This window comes from Arvicola amphibius, chromosome 1, assembly GCF_903992535.2.
Source record: "Arvicola amphibius chromosome 1, mArvAmp1.2, whole genome shotgun sequence".
Classification (NCBI taxonomy): Eukaryota; Metazoa; Chordata; class Mammalia; order Rodentia; family Cricetidae; genus Arvicola; species Arvicola amphibius.
The window spans coordinates 114,761,926-114,784,778 of NC_052047.1; the positions used below are offsets into that span (position 1 = coordinate 114,761,926).

At 45.6% G+C, this 22,853-nt stretch overlaps 1 pseudogene; it reads left to right on the forward strand.

The window, feature by feature from the left end:
- Positions 1 to 6,638: 6,638 nt before the first annotated feature.
- Positions 6,639 to 22,099, forward strand: LOC119824695 (annotated as a pseudogene).
- Positions 22,100 to 22,853: the final 754 nt, after the last annotated feature.

Below are 22,853 nucleotides of genomic sequence, written 5' to 3' on the forward strand. Positions count from 1 at the left end.
TCTTTTTCCTCCCCTCCCCTCCCCTCCCCTCCCCTCCCCTCCCCCCCCCTCCCCTCCCCTCCCCTCCCCTCCCCTCCCCCCCTCCCCTCCCCTCCCCTCCCCTCCCCTCCCCTTCCTTTCCTTTCCTTTCCTTTCCTACCACTCATAAGTAGTCCCCTGCCATGAGAGACCACTCAGAGTGGCCTCTAGCCTCTGGCTTCCGAGTTGCCTGGACTCAGAGCCAGTCAGGCTTCATCCACACCCCACCTGTAGAGAAAAGACGTTTTCCTATAGGCTTTGTGATGTCTCTGTTTTATTAATACCCTGCATGTAGAGAGGAGGCATCCTCCTATAGGCCCTGTGGGTTTTTTTTTTTTTGTGAGTTTTCATGTTTTCACCTATGGTATAAACCCTCAAACTATCAGCTACCCACCTATGAATGCTCTGCCGGTGTCCCACAGGCTCTGCTTTTCCTCAATCTATCCCTGCCACCGCTACCGCTGATCTTGCAGAAACCAACAAGATTAGTCGGATCCATGAGGAAGCTGTTTTCCATTCCAGCCTTTGCTCCCTGCCATGGTGGCTTGGCAAAAGGGCAGATCATGCCTCTATGTCCCTCTTGTTATTATATTTAAATCTCACACAGCTCAAAAAAGTGGCTTTAAGGGGCTGGAGAGATGGCTCAGTGGTTGAGAGCACTGCTTGCTCATCCAGAGGTCCTGAGTTCAATTCCCAGCGACCACATGGTGGCTCACAACCATCTGTAGTAAGATCTGGCACCCTCTCCTGACCTGCAGGCATTCATGCAGACAGAACATTGTATACATAATAAATAAATCCTTTTTTAAAAAGGTTGCTTTAACATACAACACATGACCACTGCCATTTTGACTGATGTCAGGTGACCTTACCACCAACTTAACTGGGGTCATGTGACTTACTGCCGTCTTAACTGATGGCCAGATCAGGTGACCCAAGTCCTGCCATCTTTACTGAGGTATACCCTACCTGGTCCCCTGATTTACTTATGTTTTTGTCTCTAAATTCCTCTTGCTGACCCTGTTATGTGTGTGTTTTGTGCAGTGGCATGCCTTTGGTAAGGCCCACCAAGAACATCCACTTTGCCCAATTCCTGTCACTTTGTGTGTGTGTGTGTGTGTGTGTGTGTGTGAATACATGTAAGTTAAATGCACCTATGTTTACTGTTAAATGTTATAATTGTCTGTTCATTGTATCTCATTCTAGACTACAGTACAATAAGTCTCATGTCTTAAATTGGTATGTACTTTTAAGTCTCTTAATCCAACCCTGCTTTACCTGTTAAGTTGAGAGCCAGTATGGTAAAGCTCAGACCCAGCTCTCTAGGCAAATTCTGTACTGTAGTTATAACTCATCTACACCCAATAAACAGCCCTCAATTGCTCAGAGATCTCGGGGAATATGGCATTTAAATATTGTTAAAAAACTTTTCATAACAAAAAGAGACAGGTTGGCTCCTAGCAGAAGGCTTCTTTCTTCAAAGAAGATGGAAGACAAATGGGCACAAAACAACATCCATCTGCAATTCTTTTCAACTGCCAAGCACTGAGCATTGTGCAAAGCTGCCTTTCATCTAAACCGAAGATCTCCAGACAGTGGACAGATCACTGGACTCAACAGCCTAGCTGCTCAGGTCAAGGTAGGCTTGTCTTCCTACAGATTTCTTAGCCCACAGGATCTTCTGGAACCCAGCAGGCCCTGTGCTAAATAGCAAAAGGCAAATATGACCCTCATTGACCATGGAGGACCCTGAGGAGGGGCTCTAGGTGCCAACCAAGTAAGTTCTCTGTCATTATTTTACTCAATAACTCAAGTAAAATTTTATCCTTCTCAAATATCTCTGATGCAGTTTGACAGCTGAGAGGTTTTGTCAGTTTAAAAAGACAACCTCATCAAACAAATTTCAGTAAAATACAAATACAAGTTATTAAGGTGTGTACCTGCAAGTTATAAAGGTGTGAGGACAAATACAAGTTATCAAATTTCTCTCTCATGCTGCCTTTCATAGTCTTAAAAATACTTTTCATTGTGCAAAAAATATATCGGTTACAGTCATTCTGATACAAATATGCTGCTGTTTAAAACTTATGTTTTCACAAACCCAAAAAATTCTTGTGAGTTCCAGGGAGCTGAATTGAAGGATCCACCTTAAACAGGTCAGATATACCCCTCTCAATTCCCTGGTCCTAAATTTTTTTCCCCTAAACTTAATTTTGTCCTCTGTTCTGCCAATACCTTAAACAGATGTAAGAGACACCAGACATTTCCACACCACAAGCACCGGACAGGAGCAAAGAGACCAGCTATGTCAGGATGTGACCAGCACCCAGCCTTCTCCTAAGACGACACCAACAAACAAGCAGGAAGCAATCTTGAGAATCCACCACCCCAATTCCTTTAACCTGCTGTGCCTAACCTCCCGCCTTTTTGTTATAAAAAAGATGGGAATGTAACGGTCTATTCTGTCCTGACGGGAAATCTTTGTTAGCCAATTATCTTTATGAGGTAGATCCAAGTTAAGGAGTGGCTTTCTGGGACCAGGAGTAAACCTGGTGCATGGCCCAGGTGCTTTCTCTCTCTGTGATTCCCGTGGGGCAGCTGAGCTTGGGCTTCTTGTTACTGTTTCATGAGTTTTCCCCTTATAAAAAATAAAAATATAATTGTTTTATCGTTTAGCTAGCCTGGTTATTTCCCGAATCGAGCTAATTTCTACATTGTCCCTTTAAGAGACAAGCCCTGCCCACTCTCTCCCCACCCCCAGTAGCTGAGGCAAGCCAGTCTTCCTTCTGCTTCCAGCCTGAGCTCCCTTTCCATATCTCTCCTGAAGAGGTAGCTGCTGCTGAGGCTCCCCTTCCCTCCCTCCTTCCCTTCCTCTCTCTCCCTTCCTTCTCTCCCCTTTCCCCTTCCCTTCCATAACCTACTAAATAAATAGCCAACCTCACTCTGCATGGTGTGCCTATTCATCTCTCACCTGTCAAGGTCTCTCACCGGCCGCAGCTCTCTACCTGGGATTCACTGTCCCTCATGGCCCACTGCCCGCTGCTGCCACTTGGGATACAGCGCCGTTTTATTTAAACCATAACAATACCCATATTAGATAGAACTCATCAATTTGACAAGCAGAGTCCCTTTAAGAGACAGGACATGTGTTATTGCTGAGTTCGTGATTGTCACCCAGCTGAGGAGCCAGGCTTAAGACTCGGATAGATTTTGCTTTGCCTTAGTGGTTGTTGGATACAAACCAAGACTGTGTGTCTGACAGTGAGGGCTGTACACGAAGGAGGAGTGGAGTCACCTAACCTGGACTTAAGCCTGACCCCCTCTGGGCCTGACAGCTATTACCATCCACAGAGGAGCTGTGTGAGCATGGCAGCCATCATCGTCCTCAGAGCAGCTTTTGATGAACCACAGGCTACCATCAAGGTGTCTCTGAACCAGATGAAGCGGTCTCTGTCCAAACAGAGCTGAACAAGAGGAGACTAACCTCAGAGTGTTCCTGTGTGTCATCTCAGCATGACACTCAAGCTCCTTTGCCTTTCTGCAATACCTGTTGGGGTTCTGTCAGACTCTCACCTGAGATTCCAGACACCCCTTTCTACACCCCCTCCCAGCTGTATGTAAATTTGGTCCTAGCAGCATGTGGTCTCAGGGTGTCCGGAGGTGAGAGAGTATGTATGAGTATGGAAGTCATCACTCATGCAGGGGTGAAACCTTCTTGTGGTGTGGTGGCTTCGGGATCCCCCAAGCTGCTCTCACCTTTGCTCTGTAAGGCACTGGCTGGCTACGTTGGACTTGGGCAGAATGCTTACTTTGTTCTGTTGTTGGTGTCCTATCCGAGGTGAGAAGTTCGGTCACTTCTCCCCAGGAACCGTTCTCTCCAGCACCATAAAGTGTTGGTGATGTTTATCCTGTTGTTTTGTGAAGATGCAGAGGGTGGGGTGTGATGTACAGAGATGGCACAGGGCACTCTCTTAGGTTGGTTCCCTCTCTGTGCTCAGCTCTTTGTTTGGATGGTGCATCTTCTGCTTGTTCAGAGGTTCTGCTTCTGTTATGCCCAGATCCGTGAAGTCCCCCCAAAACAAACAAGGAGACCAAGTCCGTATGTAAAAGCAAAGAGCCTTTATTCTACACAAGTTTGCAAACTTGGACTCTCCATGTGTCCAACATATTGGAATGATTGGAGAGACACAAGCTCAGTTGGGGTTGGATTCTTGTAGTAGCAAAGGTGGGGGTGAGGGATTTCTAAGGTCCAGGACCCTTGATTGGCTGACATTTGTCTAGGGATGTCCTGGTGAGTGTGTGCTGACAGGTGATCCTATCTACAATAATTGGAACACTAGGAATTTCCTTTGGATGGTCTGTTCCTGGGTGGTGCCTGGGTAGTCTCAGTTTGTGGTCTTTCTTAGAACCAGGGTAAACTACTGAGACTCAGGCCTCTATTGAGCTTGTCATGGCTGGGTCCTATACTTTATCTCATGCCTTGCTTTTTCCTAAACCCTCCAGATGTTTTCAGAAGAAAGGCAGCCACTGTAAACTCAGGAGCAATGCACATAAAAGTGAGCAAAGAGCCCCTTAGTCGTCCTCTAGGCTGACACAGCAGATCTTGCCTGGGTCCCAGGCAGAGAGAAGCCCTGCTACTCGCAGGGTGAACTATGTATGGATTTTCTGACCATTAGCAGATACAAGTCTCTAGCTTGGAGCCGGGCTTCAAAGGGGGTGTGTCGCCTATCTTCCACTTCAACCAGAACCTCTCCACGTTTGTGGGCGCAGGTGTTTGGGACGGGGTAGGGTGGGGGTGGGGAGCTGGGTTTATCAAAGCAGTCACCACCTGCAACTTTAGAAGTTGCCTCCAATCCTTTCTGGAACGAGGCTGGCTATGAAAATCGATAAGAGCAAATCTGATTAAAATATCATGAAAATGTAGATCACTGTCAAAGGATCTGTTGATCTGAGACAAAAAGGCAGAGAGGGATTTATGCAGGGAACAAAGAAAAAAGTGCTAGGATCCTAGGGAAAGGAGGCCTGATTTTCAGATCTGGAGGGAGATAGGGAAAGAAAGCAGTGGGTTGGGTCTTGAAGGCTCATTTCCCCTCAGACTGCTCTCTGTCGGTGGGTGGCCTGGGGCCGGCTTTGGAGCCAGAGGAGGTTAAGTCCACTGGGGCACAGGGAGTCAAAGCGGGACTGGATTGCCCTTGAGAAGAGCCTGCTGTTCTCGCAGTGGAGAAGGGCAACTTGAGACTTGACCCCTGACTCTCCTCTCCCTGTTCTTTCTTTCCTAGCCTTTGTCCTGCCATCCTTACACCTTCTTTGAAGCTCCAAAGCCCTTCAAGTGGCATTCCGTACCCTCCCCTTTCCTCAGCTCCCTGCCCACTCTCAAGTGGAAATTTGAAGTCTTTTCCTTCTTCCCCTTGCTTTGATGGGGGCATGCCTTCCTGCCTCCAATTTTATCTTCCTTTTATAAATATTTCCTAAATTCTTGTTCCATAAACATTCCTTTAAACTTGGAGCTGACTACCTGAGAGTCTTTGGTAATTGACTGGCATGCCTCTAGCCCCTTGTCAGCTCTCCCATGCCACCAGCCTCCTTAACATCCTCAGTGCCTTATTGCTGACCCCCCCCCCCTTTTTAGGGCTCTCAGGTCACATCTGACATATCATCCAAGAGGACCGTGTGTTTTCTTAAACCATTGTTAAGAGCTGACATCTGCTGAGCACATTGCTGTCTTGAATACTTAGTGGCTACAGCCTTCCTGGAGGGCAGTGTTGGGCTGCTTCAGAACATGTTTATTGAAAGAGAAAGCAAGAGCCAGGAACATAGTTCAATTGGTAGAGGGCTCCCTAGCATGCGCAGGTTGGATCCCCAGCAGTGCATAGACCAAGGATAGCAGCACGTGCCTGTAATCTCAGCACTCTGGAAGTGATAGCAGGAGAGGCAGACATTCAAGGTCGTCCATGGTACACAGTGAGTTCAAAGCTACAGGAGACCCTGTCTCAGACACAGACGGACGGACAGATTATAAAAAAGAAAGGGCAGTAATTGCAGTTGATGCTGGAGATGGGGTACAGTTCCCCAGCTGTTAGTTTAGTCTGCTGTTGAGATAGCAACAGAAGAGAAGCTGCGGGTCCCAGCAGGATTGTTGCGGCTGTCACAGGTGGTCCATGCACCTTCACGTGGTGGCACTCCTGCGGGTCCTCCACCTGCAGCCCCAGCTTTGGCACCTCCACCTCTTCTCTGATGTCATCCAACCAGGAATGATGCTGTGCTAAGTCATTTGCAAACTTACGCCTGGGACTTGGGTTCCAGCAAGTCCTGGCTGGTGTGTCTGCCTGCTGGGGGCTAAGAACAGGGGTGGCATCCTTCCCTGGCTGGCATGGAAAGGAACACCTGCAGGCCCCAGAAATGTCCCCAGCCCTCCCTTTCCAACAATCTCCTGCTGATCTTGCGCTGTGGAGGGAGATCAGACGCAAAATTCCAGGGGCTGAAAATTCCTCCCACAAGGACTTCCCCCTTCCTCCTTATTTTTCAGTCAAGTAGAAATTTTAACTCTTCAGGGCAAAATTTCAAAGAACAACTACCCATTAGACATGTAAGTCCTAGCATTTGAATGAGGAACTTTGGAAATGTATCTTGAACTTGGAGAGAGAAGAGCCTTCCCAGGCCGCAGCAAATGGCTTCCTTTGAAGAGAGTGCAGCCTGAGTTGGCTTTCCAGGGGGCAGAGGACAAAGATTCATCTGAGTTACAGGGAAGACTCGGTGCCCTCCTGCCTGACCACTCTGTGCTTCTCGCCTATGCTGTCTGCTGGGGGCCTGTTTTGGGGGTGTGGGAAGGAGGTTTGCACCCCTGGAAGAATGGTTCTGGATATACCTGAAAGTAATTTGCCATCCCATTCCTTCTTCTCCCAGCCCTCGCCAGAGCTGTGTGTGATGGCTGAACCACACTGCAACCATGGGGTGTTCTGCACAATGTACTAGAATGTACTTCTAAACACCCTAAAGTCCCCACATTCCATGAAGACCTTGAAGCTGTCAACCAGGGAAGGGCACTTCTTATGGTCAAGGATGCTTGCAACCTGGGGGATTTTGCAAGCAGGTTTGAAGCGCAGTCCCTCGGTGCCATAAGCCCAATAGTTGAAAGCTCAGAAGATTTGAATTCTGAGAAATTTAAGTATTGAAAAGTCAAAGTCCAAAAAATATAAATCTGGGAGAAAAAACTTAAAAATTCTTAAAATAGCAGGCAGCTATATAATTTTCTGCTTGTCTATTTAAAGAAAAGATTTACAAACTGTGTGGAATGGTTTTATGTCTTATAATTACAGCAATGGGGAGGCTGAGGCAGGAGGATCACTGAATTGTACCAGTCTGTGTTTCATTGAGAGCTTCAGGACAGTAAGGACTGCAGAAGAAGAATACACACACACACACACACACACACACACACACACACACACACGTATACACACGCGTACATGCATACATGCACACACATACATGTATACACACATATAGGTACACAATACATGTATGCACATACATGTATATACACACATATATACACAGACATATATATTCCTTCTTTCTTCCTCTGCCTTTATTTATTTATTTATTTGTTTGTTTGTTGTTGTTGTTGTTGCTGCTCTTTCCTTGATGCAGTCTCTGTCACCCAGACTGGATTAGAGTGTAGCCAAGGATGACCTTGAACTTGAACTAGATCCTGTTGCTTCTACGTCTCAAGTACTGAAATTATAAGCACAAGTCACCATCATGCCCAGCTTTGAGAGACCTGACATTAAAAACAAAAGTTACAATAAAAATTTCTCACATTAAAAAGTGGCTTACATTACGATAGATTTTGAAAAGCTTTTATTTGTTAAGTGAAAATATCAAAAATCTTTTTAGAGGTCATTCCACACATTAAAGTAGATAATCGTCACTTATTTCTGTGAACAGAGAAACACAAGGTTTATCAGTGCGTAGTACCCACAGGAGCAGGAGACCCTGCACACACGGAGACAGGGCAGAAGGTGGAGCAGCTTGGGGCTGGGCACATCCCTTTATCACCGCTGTGAGTGATCTGAGATACCAGAATTGGGCCTTTAAGTCTTTGGACAGAATCTATCCAAACCCAAGAGGGTTTGCCTGGCATCTCATCAGCTGAAGGAATACTAACAGAGATCGTGACGCATTATTTTTCTTTCAAATAAAAGGTTTAATTTTAGGAATTGAGCTCACCGTTTACAGAACAGCATGGGTTTGGGACTCTGGATCATAGGCACAGTGTTTCACCAGAACAATTTTCTCACAGGTGCAGGCCAATGAGTGGTTTGCAGATGACACATTTGAAGCCGATTGCTCCATACTCTGTCACATGGCTTTTCCCTGTGCTTTTCATAACCGTTTATTCTTTTTTTCCCCGAACTTCTTCCTTTCTCCATCCCTTCCCTGCCACAGGAATTGCGCCTTTATACACCTGAGAATTTTGATCTCTTGAGTTTGTGACTTTGGTCTTTGGGAATTTCAACACTTGGGACCATGGCATCTGAACTGGAATTTGTAGAGTAGAGCCGATACCAACTGTACACCTGTACCCTCTCTCCAGCTCTGTGCTCGGCTCACAGTGGGAATTAAGATGTTATAAAACTCAGAGTTGGGACCAGCAAGGCTGCAGTTCCTGGCCCTGGTGATGTTGAGCCTGCCATGTGTAGGAGCTGGTGGTAGTTGGTAGTTGTTACATCCTAAGATTTTTTGCTTCCTGGCAGCAGGGACAAGGGATGCCTTTCGGGCTTCTGGCTGGAAACTGAGGAGGCTCTCAACCTCCTTCCTGTCCTTTGAATATTGGGGTAGCCTTAGAAGTAGAATGTCCCTCCTCTTTCTACGCAGGGGGCTACAGCAGAACCAGCTGGGTTGTTTTTGTTTTCAACCTTCAATTTGACTTTGGTCTACTTCTCTCCCTGTAGCCCAGGCTGGCCTCACACTCACTCTGCAGCTCAGGGTAGCCTCGAACTGACCAATACTGCTACTTCAGTACTCATTATAGGCACAAACCTCCACGCCTGAGTGAAATCCGTTAAAAGTTTTTCAAACATAATGGAGAAGCTTTTAAAAAGGCATGTGTCTAACCTTGGCAGCCCTTTCCAGACGCTCTGGTCTGTGTTAGTGCTTGCCTTATTGTACTCTCAAACACACATGTATAAACACACACACACACACACATCTACATAATCTCTTTATACATGGACATACTGTAAGTGTCACAATTCAGATGGAAAGGGATCCTGGCAGTCGGAAGCCAGGAAATGCTGAGTGTCACAGCTCTGGTGGAAGAATGGTCTGACAGTCGGGAGCCAGGGAATAGTACAGGCCACAGTAAGCATAGCAGCTTACAGCCCTTCTCTCAGGAAAGGTCTACCCAATTTAACAGTTCTGCTCTGGGGGTATGGGGAAGTTGTTACAGCTAGTCTCCCTCTTTCTCGGGCGAAAGTGGGCTTCTGACTTCTCCAGTAAAGTTGTAACAACTAGGCGCTGCTCCGCCCAAACCCTGTTCAAGATAGTTATTGCGAGGGAAGAGTCCAGGAGAGTGGCCGCCTCTATCTGGGTGGAAGAAACACAGCTAACTGAACAGGCACAGGGTAACATAGGGCTTTTTATGGGCGGAGTTTTCTCAGGGAGAAGAGGGATTGGTTAGTTTAGCTGGTCTGGGGCAGAGAAGGCTGATTTCAGAGGCAAACTTTGTTTCTTTTGCTGGCCGTTTTAAGCTTTTTGGCTCTGGTTTTGGGGCCAGGGCAAATTTCTTTCACTGACACTGATTCTGGGGATAAAGTATGTTTCTTTGGCACTGGTTTCTGAGTCAGGACATGTTTCTCTGGTTCTGGGCTCAGGGATAAAATGTTTCTTTCACTGGCTCAGGTCTCAGAACCAGGGTGGGTTTCTTTCCCCTGGCCCCTTTATCCCCCCCCCCCCCCACGCACGCACGCACGCACGCACGTATGTATGTTTGTAGTGTATGTATTTTTCTGAACCCTTGAAAATAAATTCTGTAGGTATGCTTTTCTATTGTTATGTCCCATAATTTTTTTAAACTTCAGTGTTAAAGTCCTAAGAATAAAGATACTGTTCTCAAAGTTAATAGTGAAACTTCCCTCCTCTAGACAGGATTTCATGTATCACAGACTGGCCTCAGACATGCTTTGTAGCAGGGGATGACTTTGAACTTCTGATCCTGTTGCCTCTGGAGTGCTGGGATTAGAGTTGTGTACCACCACACCTAGAAAACAGAATACATACTAATGGTTTCCAATATCATGTCATGTCATGCTGTGTTAACTGTGTTTTCATGGGATCTGGCGGTGTATCCAGCACTATCATTTGATTATCCTTTATGATAATCTTGTGAGTGAGAAACACTAGCCACGACACCATCTTGGGTGGAGCCAGGAAATGTTTGTGCAGTGAGGGGTGACTGATTGATTGAATGAATGAACTGGTATGTGAATTACTAGAAAGACTCTTGACTGGTCTTATTAAACACCCCCCTACACACACACACACACACACACACACACACACACACACTTTTTGTTTGTTTTTTGAGACACTTTGTAGCACTGATTGTAGTGAGCTCACAGAAATCCACCTGCCTCTGCCTCCCAAGCGCTGGGATTAAAAGTGTGCACCACCATGCCTGCCCCTGTTTTTTTCTCAGCCTGCTTACTATGCTAATTCTTTGGAGAATGTAAGTAATTGGCTGGGAATGCGCATCAGTTGGTAGAGTATTGCTCTAGCATGCACAAGGCCTTAGAGTTGATCCCCAGCACTGCAGAAGCCAGGCACAGTGCTACAAACCTAAAGTCTCAGCACTGGAGAAATGGAGGCAGGAGGGTCAGAAGTTCAAGATCATCCTTGTTTACATAGTTTGAGGTCAGTCTTGGCTACATGAGATTCTATCTCAGAAAAAAGAGTGGGAGAAAGAAAAAAAGAAAACCTTGGATCAGAGAACCAGTGTATGTCCCCGTTCACGGAATCCATCCTATGCCAAAAAGCGAGCGTCGTTAAGATTATTACAACAGCCCATGTGGTTTTCTCTCCAGCCCATGCCTATCTGTCCTCCTTCCTTGGTCTCAGTACTGTCACCGGGCCCCGTGTTCCGTCTTCTGCGGTCACGCTCACATCCCGTTTCCCCGAAGACACTAGGAACACTTCTCTTCTGTTCCCCACACACCTGCCGGCTTTTACCTCAAGTCTTTGTTAGACACTGAGCCCCGCTCCCCAAGTCCTGCTTTCCAAAACATCCTTGTTCCTACATCCGAGTGGGCGTAAAGAGCACCACAGTATTTATAGGCCACTTAGAGTTCAGGGGAAGGTAGAGACCGAGAGTTCTAGTTCCTCTCTTTCATTTCTTCTTGCAAACCCTTCAGTACTTTCCAAACTTAGATGCTGACTGTAATTCCTTGTCGAATGCAGCCAGTAGTAATACAAACGGAGCACTCTCTTCTCCAAACACCCTACATCAGAGGTCGGCAAACAACAGCCAAGGCACTAATTCCTGTGTGCTACTTGTCCTTGCAAGCAAGAGTTAGTCCCATACATCTGTCGGAGGATCCCTGTGGATTCTCATTGCGCAGCCTGCTCCAGGACCCTGGGAGGCTCTCCTGTGTCCACCTCCAAAGAGCTTCTTTTATCCTGAGCATTGGGGGCGTAGGTAGACATGACTAGCAGGAGTAGGGGCTAGGCAAAAGAAAGGGGGATGCGAAGAAGACATAGGAGGAGGAAAAGAATGAGATACTTGGTCGAAAAGAGACCAAAGGTCTTCAGACGCCTGTGAACTGCGTTGCAAAGGCATCATTTAAATCCAGGGTATCATTAGGACTACAAAGCTATCTGCTCAGTGCAATGTTAGTATTTAACACAGTGAATCAAGCTTTTTATGACTTGAAGGAACTTCAAAAATAAACGTTGCTTTCCCGGTGTCATTGAAGAAGAGTTTGGAGTTCATTTCATTCCTGCTTAATAGATCAAGGTAACAAATCATGTTTTCTACCAGGAGGGAGTGTTCGGAGGGCTTTGAGGGGAGGGCTGGGTTCTTGGCCTGATAGAAAGGAATTTGGGCTCCGTGCCCAGCTCTTTCTTCTGACCCTGTTCATGACCCTGAGAAGTCACATAAACCTTGTTGGAACCTCAGTTTCTCTCTTTGAAACAATCACGGCTTGCCTCCCTGGGCAAGCTGGATGATTAATAATGACGGTGTGAGTAAAATTTCTTTGAGGTCTTTGGATGAAAGACGGCTATAAACCATGCTAAAGATTTACTGTCTTATTAAAGGAATTGCTGCATACAGTACTCCACAGATAAGTGTTGGCAAAGTAAACAGCCTTCATTCATCCAGGAAAGGGTAGGCTGTTCATCTCCTGCAAGGACAATGACAGAGGTGTGTACCCAGCTCACAAGCATGTCCATTAATGCTGTCCAGAAATTTGTGCTGGGCCTGTGCTGAGATGGTCACCTGCGGGCGGAACAAGAAGAGTCAGCCACCTGGGCTTACAGAACAATTAACCAAAAATGAAAAAAAAGCACAAGGCCTAGCTTGATCCCTTGACTTGAAGATGAGAAGAATAGCAAGGGTTGCTACCCAAAACATTAAAGACGGAAGTCAGGTAAAGGAAGAGAACAAACTGAGAAGGATGTGGGGCATCGAGCAAGGCATGGAGTGGCCGGGCCGGCAAGCCACCCAGGACAGTGTACACTGGCCATGGAGGAAGGTCACAGAGAGATTTTACAGCTGCTATCAATTCTGAATGTTTAAGCTTGCCATCACCCCAATCTGCAGAAGCTTGGATATATAGACCTAAGTCCATGTCACCTAGATACTCTAGGGGGGTTTTCTGGCCCTATGTAAGAAACTAAAGATGAATTCAAGAGACTATTCTCACTAGCTGTGCAACTTTGAGCAAAGTGTTTTCTGAACTTTAGAAACATTATCTATAACATGAAGGCACTGGGCTAGTTGGATTTACTGAAAGCAATATTGGATACCAATCAATTACCAGACCCTTTCGATATGCTGGTTGTGTCTCTTCTTACCTAATCTTCTGAGGCAAAAGAGGCTCAGAGTTGACTCTTGGCTCAGACGTGCAGTCATTCAAGTAGTTGATAAGTTTTTCATGTTTACTAGATAGCAGTATAATAAAAGTCAAGGAAAGATATGTCATCCCCATCCTGAGATAGCTTAGGAGTCAGGCCTAGGAAGGGGAAGACCGACTGAGGTTGGGAACGTCTAGCCATAGCCTCTCCAAGCAGCAGCGGTAGTACTCCAGCCTGCTGATAGTTCACCGTAGCGACAAACCTGAGACTTTGCCCGGCTTTCCCTCTGGCCACCAGGCTCGTCTTGTTGCCTCTCCTTATCGAATTCTCACAGTGAGTAGACTTCCAGTCTCCAGGGCCTAGCCTCTTCTTCTCTCTCAGACTCACCTACCCAAGCTGCTAACCTACACGAAGTCTCACTGTGGCCACCATGGGACTCCATCTGCTGAATCCACTGGGTAGCTCTCACCCCTCAGTTGACACTCTTGAGCATCCCTCTTCCTGTGATTATTTTTTCCTCCTGACCTTCTGGCCATCCCTGACTTTCCTTACATTTTTCTTCTGACTGTAGCTTTGGTTACTGTTAATTGTTTTTGTTTGCTGAGGTCTCTACCTCTCGTGAGATTTTTGGTATCATAATATTTCAGGGCTCAGGCTTTGGACCACTTCACACGCATTCCTTGGTGAAAGCACACAGTTACAAGGCTCTTCCGCATCATCTTTATGACAAGGATTCCCAATTCTTTATCTTTTTTATTTATTTGTTTGTTTTTGTGTGTTTTTTCTTTTCTTTCTTTCTTTTTTTTTTGGTTTTTAGAGATAGGTTTTCTCTGTGCAGCTTTGGAGCCTGTCCTGGAACTAGCTCTTGTAGACCAGTCTGGCCTTAAACTCACAGAGATCCACCTGCAGCCGCCTCCCGAGTGCTGGGATGAAAGGCTTGTTCCACCACAACCCTGCTTCAATTCTTCATCTTTAATATAAATAAACCTCGTTCTCAAATTTCAGCTGTTACTCAGCCTCTTGGCTTGGATGGCCAGAATGCTCCAGTACAAAGGAGAACCTCTTGTCTACCTCCAGCTTCCTCCATCTCTGATGATGTTTACCTTCTAGGCTCTTATGCCAGGACCCTTGAGTCCCATCTTGTATCCTCAACTCCTGACTTGTATCCTTCTGATTTTGCCCTCCAAACATACCGAGGACTTGACTGTCTCACTTGCACCCTGGCCCCCACCCTGGCCCAAGGCAGCGTTAGCTCTTATTCGGTATTTTCTCTATGCTAAGCTTTGCACCATGTGCCAACACATTGATTGCAGGCCTGGCTCACACAGAGAGTGCCCAGTCTACTGGAACAGTGAACAGAAAGCTTCAAAACCATCACAAATTATGATTAGCTGCTATGACAGATCTGGAAGTTTGGAAGGAATACCATTTCTACTTCTCCTCTCTAGTTCAATTAAAGCTTCTCACTTATCATCTAAGCGTGCATATGTACAAGGGCATGCATGTGTGTCACATGTGTATGTGGTTGTCTATAGGTATGCATGTGTACATACTGTGTGTGCATGTGGAGGACAGAGAGTGATGTTTGATGTCTTCCTCTATTGCTCTCTACTTTGTTTCTTGAAGAAAGTTCTCTCGTTGAACCCAGAACTCTCCTATTTGGCCAGAATATCTGGCTAGCAAGTCCCAGGGATCTTCATGCCTCCACTATCCTAGCATTTGGGTTACAAGCACACACCTCTGGTTTTTTGTGCTTGTGAGGCAAGCACTTTATAGATAATCATCTTTGTAACCCTGCACACTTATCTTTGAAGTCAGGTGATCCGTGTGAGCTGACACCGCCACTCAGATGACTGCAATCTTTGGTCCACCGAGGGGTGGGCTACGTTACATTACACTTTTCCTTCCGTCTTTCATTTTTGTCTTCCCTTCCTGGTATGGTACTCAGGAGATAAGAAACAGAACAGAACTCAGGTTTGTCCAGCACTGACATCCAGTTGTGGTTTCCAGAATATAGCCGGTCCTAACCCTTCTTTTCCCTAGGAACATTAGCAAAGTGCCCAATGGACTATCTCTAACCCCAGGAACTCAGTCCAGTAGCCTGGCTAAATTGAGTCTATGGAAATGACAATGGCCCTCTATCACAATTATTGCAAATTCCAATTGAATTGACTAACTTTGATTCTAAATTAGAGTGTGGCCTTGAGACCCTTTGAGTTTGATTTTTGCCTACTCCCTGTATTCCACCCCTTTCTTGTTCTCCATTTTCTCCAGTGTACCTGGTTCTGTAAAGTGATCCAAAGAAATCATTGATTGAGAGGACAATGGACTTCCCAAGAGGTCATCACTTCTGCTCTGGAATACAGCCTCGCCATCATGAATGATTGTCCTCCTCTGGGGCAGATGGTTGATCCTGTGAAGTTTTGGCTGTTCCTAGAATCTAAGGTGATGGCAAGTTTAGGACAATGACTTATCTGTGTGTCATCTGTCAAAGTTAAGTGGATTGGCACTGAATGTCTGCAGACACCAGGCTTTCATTCCGCTTCCAATTTTACCAATGAGAGGTCCGTGTTTTTTCAGTCAAAGCCCCTGTGAGCCCATGGGCAACAAAACATATTTCTATTATTTTTTAAATTTGTGTTTGTGTGTGTGTGTGTGTGTGTGTGTGTATGTGTGTGTGTTTAAGTGCAGGTGTAAATGGAGATTGCTTTTGTTTCCTGGCCACCCAGACCCAAATAATCTCACAGAAACCACATTGATCACACTACTTGGCCAATGGCTGAGGCACATTTCCAGCTAGCTCTTACATTCCAAATCAACCTGTTTCTATCAATCCATTGTAAACAGAGTTTCTGTCCCACTCAGTTCCATAGCTGTTAAGTCCCAAAGAAACACACAGAGGCTTTTATTAAAATTATAAACTGTTTGGCCTATTAGCTCAGGCTTGTTATTAACTAGCTCTTACAACTTAAATCAACCCATAATTCTCATCTATGTTTAGCCTTGTGGCTTGATATTTTTTTTTCAGTGTAGCATTTTCATCTTGCTTCCTCTTTGTCTTGGTGGCAACTGCAGACTGAAGCTTTCTCTTCCCAGATTCTTCTAGTCTGGTTGCCTCACCTGTACTTCCTGCCTAGCTACTGTCCAATCAGTGTTTATTAAACCAATATGAGTGACAAATCTTTACAGGATACATGAGCACAGTACCCAGGTGGCTAGGTTTGGGTTCAGTTCTGGCCTGAACTGAACCCAAGCATCAGGCAAATAGCCTTTTTATAAATTCGTGCCCTATATTGGGTGTCAAATGAAATATGATTAATAAAAACTCAGAGAGAGAAATTGGGGTTCAACCTGAAATCTGAAATTCAAAAAAGCCAGCCACTCTCTCTTACCTTGACCTCAGTTTGAAATGGCGGTCCTGCCTCCTGGAATCTCAGAATAAGACTGTGTCTGAGAGATGTTTCATCCCATTTTATAACCCTCTCTAGAGCTGGGATTAAAGATGTGCACCACTGGGATTAAAGGCATGCACCGCCCAGTTTCTTTGGCAAACCAGTGTGACTACTGGTATTAATGGTGTATGTTACCATTAACTGGTCTGTAAGGCTGACCCATGGGGCTATTTTACTCTCCAATCTTTAGGCAAGCGTTATTTATTAAAATACAAATGAAATACCACTGCATGCAGGTGCCCTCACAGGCCAGAAGAATTTGTTAGAGCCTCTGGAACTGGAGTTACAGGTGGTTGTGAGTCACCTGACATGGGTTCTTAGAACCAAATTCAGGTCCTTTCAAGAGAAGTATGTACTTTCAACCACTCAGTTATCTCTCCGTCCCTTTAAAATACATTTTCTTAGCCAAGAAGTGGTGGTGCATACCTTTAATTCAAGCACTTGGGAGGCAGAGGCTGGCAGATTTCTGTGAGTTGGAGGCCAGTCTGGTCTACAGAGCGAGTTCCAGGACAGGTTTCAAAGCTACAGAGAAACCCTGTCTTAGAAAGCAAAAACAAAAGAACCAATAGAAACAAACAAACAAACAAAAACCATTTTCTTACATTTATGTATCTGTGTGTAAATGTTTTCTTACATTTATTTGTGTGTACACATGTACACACATATGTGTATGCCCACAGGGCAAGTGTGTGCTAGTTAGAGGCAACTTTCAGGAATCAGGTTTTCTCTCTCTACCAGATAGGTCTTGAGGATTAAACTTGGGTAATGAGGTTGTCAGTAAGTGCCTTTATCCAGTGGGCTATTTTGGTGGTATGCGTGCACACACACACACATCCACACAGAGTCATACACATGCATGCACATGTTCTTCCTCTAAGTTTTTGACATTTCTGTCTCCTTGTTCATTTTGACGCAGTGAGGGAGGTCTCTCCGCATGTGACCTTTAGAAACAAAGCACAACTTGGGTCATGATCAAGGTCAAGATGAGGCAGTCCAATAAAACCCAAGCCTGCATTGACCTCTTCAGGCAGCCGGCTTGCTTCCGGAGGCTTAGACAAAGGAACCTGAGACCACATCAAAGTCTTTCAGCAAAGAGGACTCTGTGAAGTTATGCTAGTAATAGACAAGGCTTCCTCTCCAGTGTCCTGCTGGAGTCCAGAGAGTTGAAAGAGCCTTCCGCTCCCAGTCCTGAGCCCCATCGGCTAATGGAACCCCAGAGGCAGCCTCTACCTGCTCCCTGGAGTGGCGGTCTTTCCCTTCCTCCTGGTCTCAACAGATCCCAGGTCTCAGAGCATCCTCGAAAGTCTTTTATGCTTGCAGACTTAAGAGAGGAGAATTTAGATTTTTCTCCCTGTGCAGAAAAGGCAGGAAGTGGATTCTTTTGATGCGTTAATTCCAGGGCTTGTCCTCTGTCTCGATAATAAAATGTCAGCAAATCCCTTGTCCCATAGCCATCTCTCTGCCTCCTTCCCTTTTATTCTCCCTTCTTTGTGTTTGTTGAACCTGGGCTTTATTTGGTTTTCTGCCAGTTTGACTCTGTCTGTCCCCTCCTTCTCAGTCCTATCATCCGTGCCCAGATCCACTCTCTCAGCATCGCTCACTAACCAGTAGCCTCTGGCGGGCGGCCACCTCCATGATCTTATAGCTTTTGTTCCTTTTAAGCAAAGGAAAAAATGAGTCAGTCTCATATTGTCCGGGCTAGTTTTGAACTCACTATGTAGCCATGGACGACCATGAACTCCTGGTCCTCCTACCTTCAAATCCCAAGTGCTGATATTAGAGATGTGTACCACCCTGCCTAGTTTTTTTTTTTTTACATCTTATGCAATAAATCTACCTTTGGGCGAATATAATCAAAATGTACATTGTATACATGTATGAAATTCTCAAGGAAATAATAAAAAATATATAAAAATTAAAATTGGTCATGTTTGTGGTCCATTGTAGTTATTGGTCACAGGTTGGCTCTTCATTGCCTATAGTACAGGGTCCCAACATCTTAGACAACATGAACAATATCCCATACTGTGATGCTTCAGCTCCATTTCTGTTTCCTAAGCATCCTCTTTACATAGCTCTCTCCTGTTATTTCAAGGAGTCCAAAGCTGGGCTGTGGCCTCTAGGGCTCTACAGGCTACTCCCTTCCCTTTCTCTCCAGGTGAGCTTCCACTCATCCTTCAAGACCCAGGCTGGAAACTTTGGAACTTTGAAAAAAACATTAAACCCCCGAGCTCAGCTAGGCAGAGGTGACGCATGCCTTTAACCCCAGCATTGGGGAGGTGGAGGCAAGCGGATCTCTTTGAGTTCGAGCCCATCCTGGTCTACAGAGTGATTTTAGGGCAGTCAGAGAAACCCTGTCTTCAGAACAAAACCCCTGAACTCGTGTTACTATTGTAAACACAGTGGCTTAAAGCCACCGGCCCATGTTCTTTAAGGCAGAAACTGAGATGTGTTTTAGGTGAGTGTTCTAGTTTGCTGTGCCCCCATGAGGCTAGAGCTATGGTGTTAGGAGGGATTGTAGGCATCTAAAGGCTTGAGTGTGCCTAGGGGGCTTAGTCCTAAGATCATATGGCTCAGGGAGAAACTTCATTCTTGCTAGCCTGGTCTGGAAGCTTGGTGTCTTCACCAATGAAAAATTTTCTTATGACGTGGCAGTGACAGTCTGTAGAATGAGCCAGTGGAGAACAAGGCAGAAACCGCCGTGACTTTCTTGACCTGATGTCCAAGTGACTTCCAAGTGTTCAACACACTTCTACACAGGTGTGTGTGTGTGTGTGTGTGTGTGTGTGTGTGTGTTTCTGTGTGTAGGATCTCACAGGGTGGACACCAGGAAGCACAGAACTCTCTGACTCTGGGGTTTCAGCTCTTTCCATATTGACAAGTTGTTAACCTAAAGATTTAATTATTTCCAAAATTTATTTCTCACAGATGATCAACATTTAGGAGACTGGTAGGCCACTCACTGCCAGTCATTTCCAGGAGCCTGAGAATCATGGATGCCACTTGAGAGGTGTCTGTCCCAGGGAGTGGGGCCAGCAGAGCCCCTTCGGGTCTTTGTTTCTATAGACATACATGTCTATTCTAATGGACCTTCCACAGAAAGAAATAAGCACAGAGTTTAGGGCCCTAAACCCTTTTGTTTTCTGCGTTGGACTTCAAGATGACTCTTTGGATTCCTTTTACCTGCTTTAGTCTTTCTTCGTATGGTCCCTGCCCGCCTCAAGCCTACCATCAGCCTTTCTTTTCCCACCCAGGGATCTCGGGGGCAAGTCCCTGGAAGCATCCCAAAGCTCTATGCCATCTGGTTTCCTTTGAAGTCACAGAGGCACTGGCTAGAGGCCAAAGGGTAGCCACAGAAGAAGGCTACAGGATTTGCTTACAGATTCCTCTGTGCTTGTCTGTACCTCTGGCAGTTACATCCCTGTACTGGGCCACAGCTCCTGCCAGGGTGGTTGCTCTGAGACACTGGCTCCCACTGGCCCAGAGTGTTATTTCTTACCCCAGTCCATGCAGGCCTACAGATGTTGATTCCTTCCCACTGATGCTAATTAAATCATATCCTGAGCTATAGTCTGAGTCCATGAATTTGCAGAGTATTTTATTGCTCAGCAAGGCTTTCTAAATGTTAATTCTCATCAAAGGATACTTTTTACAGCCCGTTGCCTTACCTAGGCTTATCAGACCTTTGTCCCCCCCTTCCCTCTTTTCCTTCCTTCCTTTTTTAAAAAAGATCTTATAGGCAGACTTTTCTGTCCTGCCAGCCAGTTCCCAAATAATGACATAGAGACTTATTATTAATTATAAATGCTTGGCTAATAGCTTAGGCTTGTTACTAACAAACTCTTAATTTTTAAGTTAACCCATTTCTATTCTTTTACTTGCTGCCATGTGACTCATGGCTTGTTACCTCATTTTGTATGCATCCTGCTTCTTCTGCGTCTGGCTGGTGACTCCCAAGATTCTGCCCTTCTTCTTCCCAGCATCATCCTATTCTGGCTCTTCTGCCCAATCTCTTCCTGCCTGGCTGTAGGCCAGCCATCTCTTTATTAACCAAGGAGGGTAATATATATTTACAGTGTACAAAGATTGCTTGACAGCAGGATCTCATGTATCCCAGGCTGGTCCCCAGCTAGCAATCTCCCTGCCTCTGCCATACTACTTCTAGGATTACAGATGTGCACTCCAGGCCCAGCTTGGAATCTTACAAGAAGGAGGAGTTCAGACACCACAGTGAGAGGAGCAACTGAGTGCAGAACTTGTCAGGACAATGGTCAGGAGACAGTGCCGAAGATGCTGGGTCCTGTCTGGTGGGATGCAGAACACAGTTGGAACTAGCTACCAGTGTACATTGGTGTTACCAGGAGATGAAGTGCTTGGGCTGTGCATAGAGCAAGGAAGTGGAAACAGTTCCTCCTGCATCTAACAGCTCAGGCTTTGTGCTGATGTCTGGAGTCTTAGAGACCAAGGGAAGAAAACGTCCACTGAGGGATGCAGAGGTTTCATCACACCAAGCCACTCTGGGCTCCTCGGGTCATTAGACTAAGAACAGAAAAGGGGGGGGGGATCTGAAATTGGAAAGAATTACTTCACATCTGTATATCTTGTATGACAGCTACATCAACCATGTTATTACAGAGATTAAAAATGAAAGGGATTAGAAATCCTGATCATTCCAGAGCGCTAATTAAAGAAAAACTTACTGCAGATCCTGATAGTTAAATTGCTACAACTAGTCTTCTGATGTCCTTGATGTGTCCTTTAGGAAAGATGAGGCTGACAATCCCACGCCGTGCCGTAACTTGTACACATCTGCAGTGTTTGGATGCTGCCTTTTATCTTCAAATGAATGAGAAGAAGCCTACCTGATCTGTTCTGTTCGTGACAAAGAGCCTGCCTGTGAAAGTCTGATCTTAGATGGACTTTTCGTGGAAATTTTCAGTGACTGTTCTGATGCAGATGAGATCAAGTTCCAAGAAGATGGTTCTTGGAGTCCAATGAGACCCAAGAAAGAAGCTATGAAAGTAACCAGCCAGCCCTGTACAAAAATGGAAAGTTCAAGTGTCTTTAGTAAACCTCGTCCAATGGCTGTATCCAGTGATGCAGGCAAGAAGAAGATAGATGTTATTGGTCTAACAATAGAGAGCTCTTCTGATGAAGAGGAAGACCCTCCTGCCAAAAGGAAATGCATCTTTCTGTCAGAAACACGAGCAGTCCAACCAAAGGGGTTCTCAGGCATCAGCCGTCTTCTGTAAGGGCGCCCAGTGTGACTTCGGCTGATCCTGCTGTCATTCTGCCTTCATTAACAGAATACTCAGTACCATTCCACCATACGCCAGTGCCAAGCACGTCATCAGATTTGCCAGGTATGGATGTTCTATCCCTTATTCCTCGATCCACAGTACTGTCCTCCTATGCTTTAGGACAGTCTCACCTCACCCTTAACAGCGAGCAGCACATCCGTCCCCTCCACCCGTCCCCACGAAAGCAGCAGGAGCGACACAGGGGTCATAGCCAGCAGTGGAAGTAACATTCCTGACATCACCTCACTGGACTAAAGGCGGCCATACTTGATTCTGGGAATCATTCATCAGAACTACTCTTGGATATCTAGTCCATGGAAGCTATTTTTTTTTGCAATTTAATATTTATTGAAATGTCAGATGGATTCTTTGCTTTCTGAAAAATGAACACAGATGACTCCAGCAAGAACCAGATGGCGGGCTGGAGAGGTGGCTCAGAGGTTAAGAGCACTGACTGCTCTTCCAGAGGTCCTGAGTTCAATTCCCAGCAACCACATGGTGGCTCACAACCATCTGTAATGAGTGCCCTCTTCTGGCCTGCAAGTATACATGTAAGCAGAACACTGTATCTGTAATAAATAAATCTAAAAAAAAAAAAAAAAAAAAAAAAGAACCAGATGGCAAGCAGGGACTTTTCTTATGCCGTACACTGAGCATCAGATATATTTCATCTACAATGCCATCTTACTGAGCAGTGGATTTCAGTTTCTACATTGCTGGATGGATTCTACAAACAATTTTTTTGTTATAATAAACATCAATAAAATTTATGTAAATACTTTAAAAAATAACAGAAAAGGGAGTGGCTCTGCCTGCTGAGTGCTTGGCTTCGATTGCTCGGGGTTGTGATTGTGGATTTCTGCCACATGGTCAGGGCACGGGAACTTTATCTGGTCCTCAGAGGGTGCCTGGGGACGTTAGAACCTCCATGTGCACTAGGAAGAATTCACAAAGACAGGCGGAAGCACACTGACACTGGGCTCATTTTACTGGGTAGGGAGTCAAGGCC